The following is a 19942-nucleotide window of genomic DNA, read 5'->3' as shown; positions in this document are numbered from 1 at the left end:
TATTCGGGCATTTTTACGAAACGAGAGTAAAAAATTATAGAGCAGGCGGTGGTTGCGGCGGTGGCGGTAATAAAAAATATGCGTGTAATTAACTAATAAGTTTTACGCACGCGGAGGTAAGTTAAAAAATAATTTATTCACGTTAGATCGAAAGAAGTTTTGATAGAAAAAAAAAAAAGCGGAAAACCGAACAGGAAGTTAATTAAGTGAACATGAAAATGAATTATGATAGACCTACAGTGATGAAATAAAATTAATACTTTAACCGTCAAGTCGGCGGTTAAACATAATAATAATAATAATATTGTGTATAATGTACAAAATTTATGAATGATAATGATACCGATGGATCGATGGATGGATGGATGTATGGATGGATCGATAAATATTCCGCCTACGAATGTAAAATAAGTTACAAAAACCGATTATTCAAATCTTCGGTTTGGCGGTGTCACTTTATATCATTATCACACGCACACGCATATACGCACACACACGCACAATACTCAAGCCGTGCCACCCAACAAAAAAAAAAAAAAAACAAAAAAGTTAAAAAGTAAACCGAAAATTTTCCCACTTTTGAACGCCGCCATCTTTTCTTTTTTTTTTTTTTGGCGGTCACTTTCTTTAACCTTGTGTGAAAGAAAAATTAAGGTGATTCGCATAGGATTGTAAAAATTACCACCGCCGACGTTACCGCCGTTGCCGCTTACAAACACACAAAAAAACTCGCAACATAAAATAAGTGGTCACAATGTGAGTTCAAAGGTCATTTTACCTTTTTTGGTACGGAGGTTTTTTTAATACTTTTGCTGCGATTCTATGTAAAAGTACCGCCGCGGATTCACATGACGGTGATATCTTCTCAAGTTGATTATCAATTAAAAACTCTTTTCATACGATGCCACACTTCCTTTTTTAGAAACGGAAGTATTATCATTATTATCGATTGATTTTAAACTGAAAAAAGGAAAGGGGTAGAGGAAAAAGCCGATTCCGACAAACGATTACTTAAAACAAACCGGGTTAAAATTTTCGGGTTCGGCGGTGAATGTAAAAAAAAAACACGAAATGACAAATAATTAACATTAAAATAAAAAACGAACGCGACAACAACGCAACGACAATAACAAACGCAAAAAAATGCAAAAAAAAAGGAAGGAAAACAAACAACAAACGAAAATTGCGTCGTGGCAAAAAAAAAACGAAATCGTCGGGTCTTTTGACAAATCAAAAAAAAAAAAAATCGAGGAGTGTGTTGCTTGTCACTCAAAAAAGTGTCACAAAAAAAAAAAATTTTTTTTTCACGGAGAATTAGTTCCAATGAATAAATTACTTCTTTTTACCTTTTCCGCAACCGTTTTCCATCGCTCTACAAACGGAAACAAACAAACAAACGAAACTCAAAGAATTTTACCGATATTTAAATCCATCGAATTTTCATCAAAGTTTTTAGGTAACAAAAAAACTCGAAATTTTGTCTTTCCTTTAACTTTAACAAACGACAACCATTTTCAAATAAGCAATCAACAAACAAAATTTATATATTCGTCAGTGCCGTAGTCAGAAAATTTTTTTCTAACGTTTTTTACACGTTCATTTTAATTTTGCTAAGATCGAAACGAAATTTTTTTTTCTTTTTTTTTTATTATTCTTATTCTTTCCAGAAAAAAAAATGATGATGGTAATAATAATAATAATAATAATGATCGATGGGTAAACAAATAACAAACAAAGAACCTTATTATCATTATTACTATAATTTGTTAAAGTTTAAATTTTGAGTTCGGCCAATATAATAATAATTACAACAACAACAATTTAAAAATTTGAAAAAAAAACACAATAAAAAATTTTCTCACACCTGAATGAATGAATGAATGAATGAATGAATGAATTTATAAAACAATCTGTCATAATAAACAAACGACAAACGGATGATTTAAAATTGTCTCTGTCAACATTTATTAAAAAAATCAAGTCATTTTTTTTTTTTTGTGTGCCATAAATCGGTTTCCAAAAAAAATTAATAATAATAATAATAATAATAATTATTATTATTATTATTATTATTATTATTATTTTACCGACGATAGCGGTGAGAAAAAAAAAATGATAATGATGATGATGATGATGATTTTTCGTGTCACCAATTATCGTCGTACTTTTAGCCATCAGTCATCATCGTAGACGAGCGAAAATATATTTTCGTGTCGATTTCATATTCTTTGACGACACGCCGAATTCTTTTCACCGCCACCGCCATCACCACCACCACCACTGCCGACACCGCCATTACCACCATCGCCGTCGTCATCTTCATCATCATCATTGCCGAGCCTTCTTTTGCACCGAATATTTAATTGAGTAATTGTTGTTTCGACTTTTGGGTGGTCCCTCGCCGAGTTATTTTTTTTTTTTTGTTATGTTGGTAACGTAAAAAAAAAGAAAATTAAGACGTGTACAATTAAAAAAAAAAAAGAAAACACGAAACCGTACAAAAAAAATATTTACACGGAATCGGATAAATTTTTTTTTTTAAACTTTCGCGAAAAGTTACTCGGGGGTTAAAAATTGGCGGCGTTTGGCGGTGATGTCGGTTGTAACCGCCAAATTACCATTTGAAAAATATCAAGTGAAATTTTTTTAACAAATAAACGATGATGATGATGATGATGACGACGTCTTCGAGGCATGCATGTAATAATAAATTTTATTTCTTTCTTTCTTTCTTTCCCTAATTTTCCCCTCACAAAAAAATTTTTATTTGTTTTTAAATAAACACTTCTTTTGCCGCCATTTTGTAATTTTTAATTGATTTGTTTTGTTTTCTTTTTAACCCACAAATGTTTTATTCTTGTAATTATTTTCTTTTCGTTTTCTTCAGAAAAAAAAACGTTAAAACTTTCACTCGTGTGTTTATTTCATATTTAAAAATTTTATTTATTTATATACGAAATCGAAAAAAAAAAAAAAAAAATTCGTTTCACTTTCACGTATGTTGTACAATATATCGATCCTTCTATATCGATTTATCGATCGATATCTCGAAAAACCTTTTTTTTTTATTATTGAAAATATCGTTTTAAAGTACGTTCGATTACGTATTTTCCGGTCGATCGAAATTAAAAAAAAAAAAATCTCATTAGTAGTAAAAAAAAAAACAACGGTTAAATAAATATCGTCGGCCGTGTGAACTATTTCGGGGTTAATTAAGGTCATCGATAAAATGACCGAGTTTCCGCCATTTTTTTTTTCTCTTCTTCATCTTTTTTTCTTCTGCTTTTTCTTCTTCTTTCCACTTTTTTCTTGTTAAAAAATATTTATTAATAATAATAATACGTAAAATTTTTTTTTTTTAATATTTCTTTCACTTTTACAAAAAAAAAAAAAATTATTTTTAATGGTTATTATTATTATTATGCGTCGAACCTATGAGAAAAAAAGAAAAAAAATGGCCCGGAGTTAAAATTTGATGCGAAATCATCATCATCATCATTATTATCATCGTAATCGTGAATCGACGACCCAATTATTCTAGAAATTTCTTTTTTACACTTAATAAAAAAAAAAAAAATGAAAACATTCGTAGTAGACGTTTTACGATTTTCTTGTTTTTTCTCTTCGCAAATTTTTTATTTTTTTTTCTTCAAATGAAATTTAATACTTTCGACCCGCCCCTCATTCCGCCTTCCCCTTTCCTCCTCCTCCTCCCACCCGTTTCCTCTATCCGACAAACAGCCGGAGAAAAAATTTTTTTTTTTAATTATTGATTTTATCGATTTTTTTTTTTTTTTAATAATAACAATAATAATGAAAATTTCTGGGTGGTAAAATCAAATCAAAATTTTTTTTTTCGTTTGTTCGTTTGTTTGTTTGTTTGTTTGTTTGTCGTCGTGGTTTTTTTTTCGCTTTAATTAAATATTACAACAACGTATTTTAATTTTTTTTTTTTTTTTTTTAAATTCGTTTGTCGTGCGTCAATTAAAACATTTTTGTGAATTTTAAATAACGTCATTTTGGGTGGGTTTGACTACAAAAAAAAACAAAAACAAAAACAAACATCGTACACGCACGCACACACGCACACGCACGCACACGCACATACGTGCGGAATACGAACAACGAGAAGAGAAAGAGATAGAAAGAGAGAGAGAGGGAGAAAGAGGTAAAAGATCACGAAACCGCATGCACGCGCACATTTACTCACACAAACACACACACACACACGAAACAAGGACAATTTTATTATTATTATCGACCGATCGATCTATCGATGTATCGATCGATCGATCGATCATAATAATCAATTGATTATTCACGGTTTTGATTGATCAACAAAAGGATTTTTCACATGAGAAAATAATCCTCGCGATTCGTTCCAAATATTTTTTTTTTTTTGATTATTTAACAAATGATTCAGGTACGGGCAAAAAAAAAATAAAAAATCAGGTTTGAGAATAATAATAATAATAATAATAATAACAATAATAATAATTCTTTACTTTTTTTTTTTTTTTTTTTTAAGGAAGATCAGATAGAATGAAAGAGAGAGAGAGAGAAAGAAAATCGGGTTCTAATCCGAAAATGATTTTGCTTTTTGATCTTTCCTAATGATCTTCTCTCTCTTTTTCTTTCTATGGTGGCGGCGGCGGCGGCTCTTTTGACCGGCGGACAACGCTGCCTTTTTTTTTTTTTTTTTGTTTTAATCACGAGAAAGTCGCCATTTTCTTTTCTTTTCTTTCACGTACGTAACAGTTTTGTTAAAAAAAAACAAAAGCGTTTGTTTAAAAAAAAAAATTATTTAAAAAAAAAAAATGTAGCCGAGCGTAAATAATAATAATAATAATAATAATAATAATAATAATAATTAGCGAAACATTCTATTTATAGAACCGCTATAAAATTAATCTATAACCTTTACTATACGTAAAAATTTCTATTCAATTTTTTCTTTTTTCATTCTTACTAATGTACCGGAAATGGCATTTTTTTTGTTTTTCCACGCATTATTTGACACTTCAATATACTTGCGAATGAATGATCGATAATTAATCAATGTATATTTCGATTGATTTTTTTATGATGATGATGATGATAATAAATTGATTACATTATTATTATTATTATTATTATTATTATTATTATTATTATTTATAGCGGGAAATATTCACGAGTTTTTTTTTATTATTATTTTACGTTATATTTGTTTTGTTTTTTTTTCTCACTTTTTTCTCCTTCTTATTATTATTATCATTAATATTGTTGTTATTCTTCTTCCACTTTGTTTTTTTTTTTTGGTTAACTCCACGACTATAATTATAAATCAAGGGTCCTGTTAACGTCATAAACTTTAAAAATTCTGTCTTAATTTGATTATTTTTCCTTTAAGGTAAATACGTAAAAAAAAAAAAAAAAAAAACCATACCTAAAATTAATTTTTGTTTTTGTAGAAAATTTTTGTTTTTAGTCGTGGAATTAAAACGAATCCGGGGCGAATTATTTGTATAAAAAAAAATTTTCTTTCATGCTGGAGCGTAAAAACGTCCGTTTTTTTTTTTTTTTATTTAATTGGGTTTAATTTTCGACCGGATCAAATTTAAAATTTTTTTTTTTGGGGGTAATTTACCGGTAAAAAAAACAAAATGGCGGCAGAAATACGAGAAATAATAATTTAAAAAAAAAAAAAAAAAAAAAAAAACATATAGTACGGTAAAGAAAAAAAAAATCGATTTATTTTTTTATGTTCTTCTTCCTTTTTTTTTTTTTTTACTCCAGCCCGGAAAAGAAAGAAAAAAGAAAAAAAACGCTAAAACCCTTATTATTATTATTATTATTATTTACGAATCGTTATGCAATATCTCGATTCGATATATATATATATATATATATATATATATATATATAAATTCTCGTTTACAAAATCAAAGTTAATCGATATAAAAAAAAAAAAACATCGATTAAAAAATCGAAAATTTTTTTTTTAATATCGATAATGTTTTAAATCCCTCGAGGATATTAAATGAAAAACATTTTGATGATGATGATGATGATGATATTGAAGATGCTGCAAAACTTGTTTCACAATAATATTCATTTTTCTCTCTCTTTCTATCTCTCTTCGCCCCCCCCCCCGTATCTCTCTCACTCTTTCACTCGTACGAGATTTCGTATGTGTATATGATTTTTATTATTATTATTAAATCGTAATTTTTATAAATAAATAAATAAATGTTTGTTTGTTTGTAAAAAAATGTCAAATTTTTTATTACCGTACAAACCGAATAAAAATTCATTTCCTGTTATCGTATTCGTTTTTTTTTTCAACAAACAACAAACAAAATTTATTCTAAAACTGTAAAAAAAATTTCTTTTTTGTTATAATATATTTTTTTATATTATCCAGTTATAAATCAACGTAATGAAGAAGAAGAAGAATAAAAAAAAACAATTTTTGTGTTTGTTTGTGCGTTAACGGTTGTTTTTGTGTTTTTCCAGTTTTTTCCAGTAAAAAAAACATGAAATAAATAATAAAAATTACGCGAAGATATCGATGAGTTTTTCGTTTTGTTTTTTTTTAACGTTTTGTTTTTTAATTATTTATTAGTAATATAACGTACATGCACACGCACTTCCCCTCTCCTCTCTCTCTCTTTTTATTTCTGACTGTTTTACAAAAATTTTCCACTTAAAAACCGACAAAAAAAATAATAATAATGATAATTTTGATAGATTTTAAATTCGATTTTTGATATCTCAGCCGTATACACAACCTCATGATAATGATGATGCTGATTATAATGATGATGATGATGAAGAACTTGAAAAAACATTCAAAAAAAAAATTTCAACATGCGAAAGTAAACAAAAAAAAATTCGTTGAACACATTAACGGCCGCCATATTTAAACAAAAGTTTTTTTTTTATTGTTTAAACAATTCTCGGAATTTTTTTTTGTTTATATTTGGCAAAAAGAAAACCAAAACTAAATTTTCAATAAAATTTTTTGTCTTTGACGAATCGAAAACCGAAAAAAAGAGGAGAGAGAGTAAAAGAAAGAGAAAGAGAGAGTAAAAAATTAAGAAAATTCGTACAAAAAGTCATTACGATATCATTCAATAAAATATTAGTGATGCCAACATGATAGAAAAAAAAATAATAATAATAATAATTAAATGATGAATATTTTTCCTTACCTTACAACCTTCGCAGGTAAAAGCACCAAAATGAAATCCGGCAGCAGGTTCGCCGCAAACTTTACACTGTTGATTCATCTGAAATCAGAAGAAAAAAAATTTAAACAATTAATTTTATTATCATTATTCATCAATCGTAATAATAATAATAATAATAATCATTCGACCCGAATGTAATAATAATAATAATAATAGTAAGATTAATGATAATATTCAGTTCGTTTAACCTTCGATTACGAATCGCGAAAAAAAAATTTAAAAATTTTAATTTAACGGTTATCTTATTATTTATTTTCTCATTGTGATTTAAATGAATGAAAAAAGAAAAAAAAAATGTGGAGGGGAGGTGTGCGAAGAACGGGGGGAGGGGGGCAACGTTTTTTTTTTTTTTTTTCGGGTTCGAATTCCCAAGAGTGAGTATTAAATATATATATACATGTATTCAACCGGCTAAAATTTGGTTTTTTTTTTCTTTTCGGATATAAAAAGAATTAAGATAAAAGAAATTTTTTTTTTTTTTTTTCGTTTTCACGATTTCCTTGGGGGTCTTTTCTCAAACCGCCCACCGTCGTGAGGTATCGACGACGCCTTTGCCCTCGCAGATTCTGCCAAAATCGGTTTTTTTTTTTGAGGATCCACCCTCTTGATCTATTTTTCTTTTTTTTTTTGTTCTCTTTACAAAAAAAAAAAAAAATAAAATTTTTATTTAAAATCAGATCGAACGAATAACAAATTTAATTTTTTTAAAGTTGGCGCCCTGCTTTGTTTAAAAAGTCATAGAGTAATAATATATAAATTTAAAAAAATTTGTTTTGTCTGAGATCAATGACGACGAAAACGACGAAAACGATCACGTGTAAAAGAGGAAGCCGTCGATTGTTTTTAAAGTCGCCATTTTTGTTTTCTTACTTCATGACGTCAGTTTTTCTTTCTCTATGAAAAATTCATTTTTGCCAATCCGACGGTTAAATGAAAGAAGTACCGAACATTAATTAAAATACGATTTCTTATTCTTCTTCGGCTTCAGTTAAGGGGGAGGGTAGGGTGGGGAAAATAAATGTTTTTATTAATTTCGATTCGATTTTCGATATGAAATTCGATATCGAACCTGCCTTAGTATTAAAAAAAAATTTATCGAATCGATATCGAATTAAAAAATAATAATAATTTTTAATTTTCCTCCACGAAATTTTAACCGTAAATAAAAAAAAAAAAAAGTGAAATTATTTAATTAATTTTAGATTTTAAAAATCAGGAGCGAATCAAGGCGACGAAAATAACAAAAAAAAAAATTTTTTTAAATTCTCATAGGTGGCGATGACAAACAAACAAACAACAATGCGAAAAAGGGCAAATCCGTGATTTAAAAAAAAAAATTTAATTAGGATGCTACAATCGGGTAACAACCAAATGCCTCCCTTAAAAAAAACAAACAAACAATAGAGTCGCACTTATTAACATAAGTCGAACTAGTTTGAATGGTTAAAAAAACCAACAACAACAATGACAACAATAACAACCGCGAAAATACCAAATACAAGCGCACACACAATCTCGTAACTTATTCGTGGCAGGAGTAGGAACGACAACCTTTTCCTTTTTAACCTTTTCACAAGTGGGGATTTTATTTATTTTAATAAAAATGATATTTTTTTTTTGTCTTCCTGAAAGGTGGAAGAGGGAGAGGAGGGAGAGACGGGGAGCGTCAATAACAATAATGATAATAATAAATCAAAACATAAAAAAAAAATTTATGAATAATAATTATAATAAACAATTTATTTATATTTTTTTTGTCTTCTTCTTCTTATTATTATTTATAATCTTTTCGTTTGTTTGTTTGTTTCCGCCACTTTTAACGCTAAATTAAGACTTTAAAAAAAAAAATTTTAATATTCTTTTTCTAAACCGGAAGTCTTTACCTTTTCATTATTCTCATTATCATTAACATTAACATTATTATTATTATTATTAATTTTTTTTTTAACCTTTCGATATTATTCTCCCTCTCTCTCTCACTCTCTTTCTCACTCTTCGTTAGTTTTTTTTTAAAACCGTGAAAAATTCAATATTAATGACTTGAAAACGTTTTTTTTCTGCTAAAGAGTTTGCGTTCAAGTACCTTTTTAATTGTTTTTCTCATCTACCGTTTATTTTTTAAAATAACAAACGGTTGTTTTATCCCTTTTTTTGTTTGTTGTTTGTTTTTTTCGTGTGACAAACGCCGGCAAACGAAATCACAATTAAAAAAAAAAAAAAAAAAATTTGTTCGTAACGTCGATTTCGTACTTTTTATCATCGCGTTAAACGTCAAAATCTTTTTTTTTTTTACAAAGTTGGCACCGCCAACAAACTCATTTTCATCACGTCAAATATTAAACAAAATAATAATAATAATGGTAATAATGATAATAATCAATGAAAAATATTTTAAAAATTCGATCGATTGATCGATCGTTTTTTCCCTCCAACAAATCACAAAAACGACGTTTTAAATATTATTATTATTTTTATTATTATTATTATTATTGCGTTTCGTTTAAATATCGATCGAAATATCGCGATTAAATTAAATCGATTAATTTTTTATTTAAAAAATATTCAATGACAGTTACATGAAATTATAAAAAGATGGCGATCATGATGATGATGATGTTGACAGTTATTAAATGAAAGAACCGAACGGGTTAAATAAAAAAGAGAAGAATAATAGAAAGAATAAGGTGATTTTTTTTTGTCTAAAGAAGGTGAGAGAGCGAGAGAGAAAGAGAGATAAACAACAAAAGGCAGATGAACGGTTTTTATCAATGACGATGTGATAACAATAACAAAAAAATAAATAAATAAAAATTTCATCTCACCCAAAAAAAAAAAAAAAAAAATTATCCTAATCTCACGCGTCTTCTTTCATTCACGTTTTTTTTTCTCTCTCTTCTCCATCTCCTTCTCCTTCATCATCATCATCATCATCATCTTTTTTTTTTTTTTCTTAACCCGCATTTTCATCTTTTTCTTTGTGTCGCAGAAAAGAAAAAAATAAAAAAAAAAATTTCTTTTTTTTCATTCCAAGTTGTTTGATGATGAGCCCAGCATGATGCCAGCATAATTTTTTTGTACGAATTTTTTTTTTTTTCATTCGGACAATCAAAGAATTCGATTCTCATAAGATAAACAAAGGTGAAATTTAAACAAAAAAAAAATTTTTTACGCGCGTTTTTATGTCAATATTTTAAATATAAACACACACACACACACATGCATGTATATATTTATCAACGTGACGTCAAAAAAATTAATAATAATAATAATAATAAATGCGTTTTTTTGGGATGAGTATAACGGTGATGCAAAAAGGTAAAAATAAATAATAATAATAATAATTTTTTTTTTTGGTTGTTGTTGTTGTTGTTCCGTGCTCTGATTGATTATATCTATATACTCTCTCATGGGAAATCATTGTTAAAATATTGACCTCGATTTGCTCCCCCCTCCTCCTACTCCTTCCTCGGGTGAAAAGGTAAACCATCTAAAGTAATATGTTGCGAACTTTTTTAAAACCGGAAATAGAAAGAATTTTTTTTCTCGAACGCGAGAGAGAGAGAGAGAGTCCAATTAGGAAAAACATTAATTAGAAAAAAAATGTACGAATGAGCGATTCAACAACGACGTTCGCCATTATTATTACCACGTTCATTAATCATAATTTGTACAATAAAACGGATGTAAAACAACAATAAAACATTTTTTTTTTTTCCGGAAAGTTGGCAAATGACAAAACATAAAAAGAAAAAAAAAATTCCAAAGATGTTCTTCTGACCCGATGACCAAAAATGACGACAAACGACGAATCTTCTTCTTCTACTTCTTCGGTATACGCGTAAGAAATAGCGGAAGAAACTTTCGTTACCATATTCACGTTGCATGCGTGTGTGCGTGTGTGCGTACGTGTACCTTCGGGCAAAAGAACAACGAAAAGTAGGTACCGAATCAGGTTAAAAACTCGTCTAGTTATTCTTTGGTCAGATGATGATGATGATGATGATGATGAGGAACAAGATGACCCCGGTTTTATTTACCATTAACCAAAAAAAAAAAAAAAAAAAAAATTAATTTTTTTTTTCTTCTTTCGTCTTTTTCCTACTTTCCACCTTTTAATTCCGTTTGTCGTTTGTCGTGAAATGTGAAAACAATTGTTTGTTATCATCCTCCGGTGTGTACGTAAAGAACAACCAACCAACAATCGAGTGGGCAACGCCAGATTCTGTCACAATCTTCCGTGTGTCACACATGCGGCGGTGAATCCGTGGGAAATTTTTTTTTTTTTTTTTTTTTTACGTTTGTGTGCCTGGGCGAGTCGACGACTTTCTAGTGTTGAAATCGATCTCTCGTTCGATACGATATATGATGATAATGATAATGATGATATTTGAACTAGATTTTCTTATATAAATTTCATATTTAAAGTTGACGATCGGGTTTTTATTATTCGGGAAATTTTTTTTATGGAATTCCGCTAATGTTTAACGTACGTAACGCAAAACGACGTGGCATCAGAAAAAAAATTTTTTTTAAAAATTATATTGTCATTTGAAAATTAATTCTAATTAATTATTTAAACTTTTTATTTTCTGTCAAACGTTTCGTTCTCTTCCAAAAAAAAAAACCCAATTAGCAAGTTTTCTATATCTTTAGCAACGATTTATTAAATCACGTTTGATCGAAGCAGACGACAATATTTATTTAAAAAAATAAATAAATAAATAAAAATCAAACGTTTCAATTATAATTTTTTTATTTTTTTAAATAAAAAAAAAAAAACCGTTTGCTACCACGACAAAAAAAAAAAAAAAAAAAAATTTGTGATGATGATGAAGAGGGAGAAGAGAATAAGAGAGAAAGAAAGAGAGAAAAAAAAGGAAGAAGATAAGTTGAAAAAAAAAAGGTTTTATGTAAATATTTGACAAAGTCACACAATGCCCACCATTTTTTTTTGGAAGAACCCCCCTCAAAATGATAAATGAAGATTCAAATGATTAATTTTAAAAAGGTGAAATCATATTGAAATAATTTTTAGCCTTAAAATTTGACATATTGAGTTTCTTCTGTGAAATTTTTACACTCTCTCTCTCTTCCTCTCTCTTGAAAAAAAATCCCTAAGGAATTCTTATTTAATCGTGTTTACTATATCTTTTATAAACGTCGGTTATTAAAAGAAACAAGAGAGAGAGAGAGATGGAGGGATTTTATTATCCTTTTTAAATAAAAGATTGACGTAAACGTTTGTTCGTTCGTTTTATCCAGCAGAGATGAAAACAAGGTTCGATTTTTTTCCTCTCTCTCTCTCTCTCTCTCTCTCTCTCTCTCTCTTTCTCTCTCACTCTCTCACTCGCTCTTTTCATCTTCTTCTTATTCTTTTTTTTCTTTCATCTTTTGTTTGATGTGACACATCATTAGCAACTTTGTGACTCTTGAAAAATTAACAAAAAAAAAAACTGAAACTTTTTGGTTATGCGAATGATAATTTAAATAACCTTTGAGAAAAACATGTGTGTGTGTGTGAGTGCGTGCGCGTGTTTCCGTTTGTTTCCGTGAAAAAAAAAAGAGGGTATCGATAATATTGATTGACAATCCTTAACCTTTTTTTTTTTTTTTTTAACTTTACACTCACGGTTTAATTAATTGATTATTTGATATTCAAGAAAAACCAAAAAGGGAGGAACCCTCCCTCCTCCCCCTCCCCAAAAAAAATTTTTTTTCTGCTTTATTCCAGTAAAATCTGGCGGAATCTTAAAGCATAAAAAAAAAAAGAAAAAAAAATTGACGACCTTCCTCCAGTCAGTCGTTCTCCAGTTTTTTTAAAAATAATTTTTCTTCTTTTTCTATCATTATTATTATTATTATTATTATTATCACGGGTTTTTATCATTCTCGATGATCGTGAATATTTTAACCTTGATATAAGACCTGAGTGTGTGTGTGTGTGTGTGTGTGTGATGTAACCTACTTATAAATAAAATCATACTTTCCCATTTTCGTGTATTTTTTTTTTTTTTATTTCACGTTAACATTTATTATTATTATCATTATTATTATTATCATACTTTTCGTACGAAAAATATAATAAAAAAAAAAAAAATTAATTAAAACGAATTTGTAAAAAAAATTATTTTTTTTTATGTTTTCCAGTCTCCAGTCTCATTCATCACGTTTTTTTTTTTTTATTCAAATATCATAGGAATCCGATAATTAAACGTTTGAAATTAATGCGTGTGCGTACGTGCGTACGTCCGTGTGTACGTACGTGCGTGTTTTATATCGTAACAAAATAGTGAAAGGATGGATTAACCTTTAAAACAAAAAAAAAAAAACATTGTTTTAAGGTAATAAGGAAAAGGAGTTATAACCTCACAACAACGAAAAAAAAAAAAAAAACCTGCCTACCTTTTTATTTTTTTTAACTTATTCTTCTTCCACGTTTTCTTAACGAACGCACGTTCGAATCGTATTTATATAATCAGTGGCGTCGTCGTCGTCGTTTTTTCGAAAGAGTACCTACCCGTCATCATAATAATATTAACAAAAAAATTCGTTCAACCTCGTTAATTTAATAATTGTTGAGAATAAAAAATGAAACCATCAATCATTTTTTTTTTTTTTTGTTCAGAATGCGGAGGTCTGATCAAAGTCGTGGAAAAATGTGTAGGCGGACAGCAGTAGCACAAACGAATGGATTTTTTTTTTTTTTATATCATAAAAAAAAAAAAAAAATTTATCATATCACGAGCGTCGAAAAGTTCATTTTTATTAAAAAGCAAAACAACAAAAAACACGACAACAACACAATAAGCGAGCAAAAAAAATAAAAAATAAAAATTTAATTTATCTTTTATCTTTATTTAAAAATAATTATTATTATTATCCTTAATAATGCTGAAAAGATGAGAGGGAGAGAGAGAGATGGAAAAATTTAAAAAGAATCTCGTTTTTTTTTTTTGAGAGATAAATTATTTTAGATACAGATTTTTTTTTAATAATATAATCTATTTCCGCATCACGGACACCTCGTAACAACCTTAACCCGGTCCTAAAAGATCGTTTACGACGTCCAAGGATTTCCTTTAACTTTTATCATTATTGTTATTATTATTATTATTAATTTTTTTCTTGTACCTGTTGTTGTTGTTGTTGTGTTAAAGTTTTTTAATTTAAAACAGGTGCCGTTTTTTTCTTTTTCTTTTCTAATACTTAAATCATTTATTGCATATGACTGTTTAAAAAAAAAACGACGTGGAATCAGTGAATAACACGAAATGAAAAAAAAACGACGTGGAATCAGCGAGTAAAAAAAACAAAAACCAAAAAAACAAAATTTTTAATTATATGTCTCTCCTAAGGATTAGTTTTTTTTTTTTTTTTTTTTTTTTTTTTTAAAGTCGGTGATAAAGATTTTAAAAACTGGAAACTATATTATTAGTAATCTAGATTTGAAAAAAAAACTGGAGCTGGAGCTAGAGCTGGAGAGCTTCCAGTCAAAAAAAAAAAAAAATAATCAACCAATTACATTTATAAGTTCTAAAATTACATAAAAACGACTCGAAAAGATTAGATGTGAGAATAATAATAATAATAATAATAATAATAATAATAATAATAATAATAATAATAATAATTTTTACTTCATCTTTTTCTTCTTATTCTTATTCGTCTTCCCCGACTTTTTGATTAATGATGAAACTGGAAAAGAAAAAAAATTTTTTTTTTTTTTTTTTTTTCATTTCCAGTTTTTTTTTGATTTTACCCCCTCGAAAAAAAAAAAATATTTGACCTCGTTTTATTTATTAACATTATTCAATTTTATTATTATTATCATTATTATTATTTTTTAATTATCGTTCATTATTGTCGTCTGCTTTACGTCGAAAAAAGAAAATAAGAAAAATCTTATCACATGTTTTACCACAATAACAATAAGCGTCACTCATTATTTCTTTATTATTATTATTTTTTATACGAGTAAAAATTATATAAGGTAATATTTTTCATCTCTCTCTCTCTCTTTCTTTCTCCCTCTCCCCCCATTTCCCCCTCTCACTCGTTTTCTCATTTAGTTTTTTAAACAATAGACACGGTCGTACGTCGTCGTCGTCGTCGTCTATTTGTTAATAACAATAATTTTTATTTTTATTTTTATTTTTTTTACTGACAGGTAAATAATTTTAATTTTTTCATTATACCCCATTATCATTATTATCATCATCATCATCATCATCATCATTATTATTATTATTATTTAAAAAATTTGTTCGTAATGAAGATTCTAATCTATTTTGTACATTTAAACATGGTGTCACTGAAATGAATTTTTTTTTTTATATTTTATTTTCCGAAAAGAATAAAAAATTTGATTCTGGTTCCAGTAAACAAAAGAGAGAGAGAGAGAGAGAGACAGTGAGAGAAAGAGAGAGAGGAAATATAATATATATATATATATATAAACATTTCGATATTATTAACGTATTAAAAAATAAAAAATAAAAAAAAAAACTGTTTTTTTAAAACACAATGGAAATTTTTTTATTTTTTTGGGAGGGGGCGGTAGGATGGGAAGGGACCCGGATGATAAAGTGGATAATGTTATCTAAATCTAAAAATGAGGTTTTTTATTTTAAAATTATTATTATTATTATTATTATTATTATTATTATTATTATTATTATTATTATTATTTTCAAAGCGTGTAAAAACGTGAAAATATTTTTTTAAATCTACTTGTAATTATTATTATTATGATTATGATTATTATTATTTTTATTTTTATTAATATTTCATTTGAATGAAATAAAAATAAGAGAAAGAGAGGGAAAATTTACAGAATTTTTCTTATCGATAACAAAGCGTAAAAAAAAAAGAAATTAAAGAATTTGACGGATTTGCGACATCGACGAATAAACGACATCCATATCCGGTTTTGATTGTTTGTTTTTAAAAATCATTATTATCGTTTCGTTTGTTGTATTTTGTTCGTTATGGAATTTTTTTTTTTCTACCTTCGAAACTTTCGATTAATAAATAATTAATTAAATTTTAATCCCCACGTTTTGTCTCCCGATTAGACGTTAATAATTTTTTAAATTTTATTTTTAAAAAAACAAAATGGCGGCATCGAGAAAATTCAATAACGGAAAAACTGTGCGAATTTTCATTATTGAAATTTTTTTACTCGTATTTGACGTCATCGTATTGATAAAAATTATTCATTTCATTATTAATATTATTGTAAATTCATTATTATTATTATCAGGACGTCGCAATTATTATTATTTTCTCCTCTTATTTTCCCAATTGCGTGTGCGCGTTTTCGTTCCTTTTTCCCTTCCTTGTTTGTTTTACGTCCCTTTTTTCTGTCCAGAGTTCATCACGCTAGGGGGAAAACATTCTGGAATAGTCATCATAATCGTATTCCATCAATTAATACTTAATAATAAATCTGACGTCATTAAACCGAATCATTCGGTTAACTAACTCAATGTAAATGCTCACAAGAGAGAGAGAGCGAGAGAGAGAGAGAGAGAGAGAGTGAATGAAACATTGATGGAATTGATAAATGAACCGAAAAAAAAAAAAAAGAAAAAAATTGATTTTATATCGACGATCAAAGCCGTTCATTGATTTCATCGATTTATTATTTACGAGGGGGGGGGAAAAAAAAGATAAAAAAAAAAAATTAAATAAAAATTACAAAACGAAATCTTTTTTTTTTTTTTGATGTTGGCACGAGTGAATAAAGGTAAAGAAAAAAAAGGGTTACCATCGAAAGGTAACCCAAAAAAAAAAATTCAAGCACCTATTTTTTTTTTTATCGATTTTATTGATTTTTTAATGACGTCTTAAAAAAATATATATGTTATTCATTTTGATTTCGATCGTACGAACAAACGAATAATTCAACAAACAAACAAACAAACAAACGATATAAATAAATAGATCAAGGTAAGTAAATATTCACAGTAAGAAAAAAAAAAATGGCATCGAACAGTTTTTTTTTTTTTTTTCAAGATTTCTTTTCAACAACGTTTGTTACTTTTGAAAAAGAGAAAGAGAGAGAGAGAGAGAGAGAGAGAGAGATAAAATTTACTTTAAGCGTTGGCGTGAGAATTTACATCGAGAGTAATTTTTTTTGTAAAATCCGGTTGTCGATTGTCGTTTGTCGATTCGATTTTTTTTTTTATTACATTACATTCGTGCTAAAATCGAGTTTTGTTTTTATGATTTGAAAAAAAAATTTTTTTCTTCTTTTTTTAAAGTTGAAAAATCAAGGAAATAATTACGACCACCTGAAAAACAACAACAACAACGACAAACAGCAGAAGAAATCAAACTTGTTTAGAGAGAGAAAGAGAGAGAGGGGGGGGGGAAAGAAATACGATTTCCACAACAGCACGCTATAAATTCTCTTTAATAATTTTACCCGAACGAATTTTAAATATTCATTATCATTATCATTATTATTATTATAGCATCGCTAATTTTAAATTCTATATATAGCATTTAGATGTATTTTTATGAATATTAATTAATTATAGCGCTATAAAAAGTTTATTAAACTCACATTTTAAATGTAATTTTTTTACTTAGGCAAATCAATCATAATTAGTAGGAATCCCCGCGTATTTACGCCCGTAAATTTAATTGCGAAGAAAAAAAAACCTTTAATTAAACTTTTTAAGGCTACATAGTATTATTATTATTATCATTATTATTACTATCAACTACAACTTTGAACTATAATTTGTATTGTTGAAAAAAAAAAAAAAAAAAAAAAATTTTTTCATTTGCTGGACGCAAACCGAGAATTTTTCTTTTTTTTCTATTTCGGGCCATCTAATAAATGCTCATCTCTCTCTCTCTCTCTCTCTCTCTCTCTCTCTCTTTCACTCTTATTCTCCCTCTTCCTCCCTCTTTAAGTAAAACGAAAGGAGTTTTAATAACCAAAAAAAAGTATACTAATTAAATAAAAAAGTTCTTCTTAATGTAATTTTTTTTTCATTTCAATGACGTAACGAATAAATTTTTCCATTGAAAGATTAAAAAAGTTTCCGCTTCCGTTTTTCCTTTTTTCCTTTTTTTTCCCTTTTCTCGTTATCGAATCGAAACGTTTCTTCAATTCTCGCACAAACATTTATTAATAAAATTTTGGAATCCAAACCGTTTTTTTTTTTGGGTACGTTACAAACAACAAACGATTGTTGTTTTCATCCTCCATTTTCTTTTGCTCTTTAATGTATATATTTATTGACACGATTTTATTTTGAACGTGGATTTAGTTTCTCACACTTTATTCACGATTTTTTTTAATAAGAGATCTCGTAAATTTTTTTTCTTTTTTTTTATTTATTTATTTGGAAGCTTTGTTTTTTTTTTCTTTCTGTAACAGTCTGATAGTTTTTTAAATCTGATAATAATAATAATAATAATAAAATGTATATAAAAATATTTTGCTTGCCATTAGTGAAAAAGTTTACATTTTTTTTTTTTTGTTACACGTCATTAATCATCAACATCATCGTCGTTATTATTATTGTTATTTTTTTTAGAAAAAAATTCGCAGCACTTTTACCGTACAGTATTAATTAATTATTTTCAAGGACGACAAAAAAATTCATGTAATAATAATAATAATAATGATGATGATGATGATGACAATAAAAAATAAAAAAAAACATACAATTAATTTTTTTTTTTTTATAAAAAATAAATAATAACGGTAAATAATAATAATAATAATAATAATAATAATAATAATAATAATAAAGATAATGATAATAATAATAATAATAATAATAATAATAAAGATAATGATAATAATAATAATAATAATAATAATAATAATAAAGATAATGATAATAATAATAATAATAATAATAATAATAATAATAATAATAATAATAATAATAATAATAATAATAATACATTGTTGTTTTATTTTAATTTTAAAAAAAATAAAAAATTTTTCGTTTGTTTAAATCACCGTCCCACGTGTACCTTGACAGGAGGTATCCCCATATTAATATATAATTATCATCATCATCATCGTCATCGTTTTATTATCGTTGTTATTATTATTATTATTATTACTATTTTTTATCATAACTGTTTTTTTTTTGTGTTGGTAAAAATGTTTGCAACGACGGTTTACGTTTGACATGTCGTCGTCAAATCTTTTCGATATTTTTTCTACAAATGTTTGAAAAAAAAAAAAAAAAAAAAAGAAGGAGAGAATTTTCTAGAAAAAAAATTTAATTTCAATTTGTGTATACGGTCGATTAAAAAAAAAAAATCAAAAAATTTTTGTTTTGGGTCACGCCTTCGGACAGATGTGTGCCAACAAAATAACAAAAAAAAAAAAAAAAGAAAATTTTTTTGGATTCGTGTTAAAAAAACCTAATTTTTTTTTTCGAATTCAAAGGTGCAAATTTTTTTAAAACGATTCGATTATTATTATTATTATTATCATCATCATCATCATCATCATGGTTTTTTTTAAATCGTCGCCATTTTTTTTTTTCGATCGTGTTTGAAAAAAAAATTTTATAAAATTATTTATTTATTAGCGTTTATTTTCCAACCCGGATACTTGAAACCAAGTTAAAAATCATCATCGAGTTAAAACATAAAGACGTGGAAGTAGTTGTAGTAGAAGATGATGATGAAGTGGAAGAAACGGAAGGTTTGAGAAAAAAGGAAAA

This window comes from Pediculus humanus, genomic scaffold, assembly GCF_000006295.1.
Source record: "Pediculus humanus corporis 1103172108251 genomic scaffold, whole genome shotgun sequence".
Classification (NCBI taxonomy): domain Eukaryota; kingdom Metazoa; phylum Arthropoda; class Insecta; order Psocodea; family Pediculidae; genus Pediculus; species Pediculus humanus.
Note: the sequence above shows the minus strand (reverse complement) of the source record.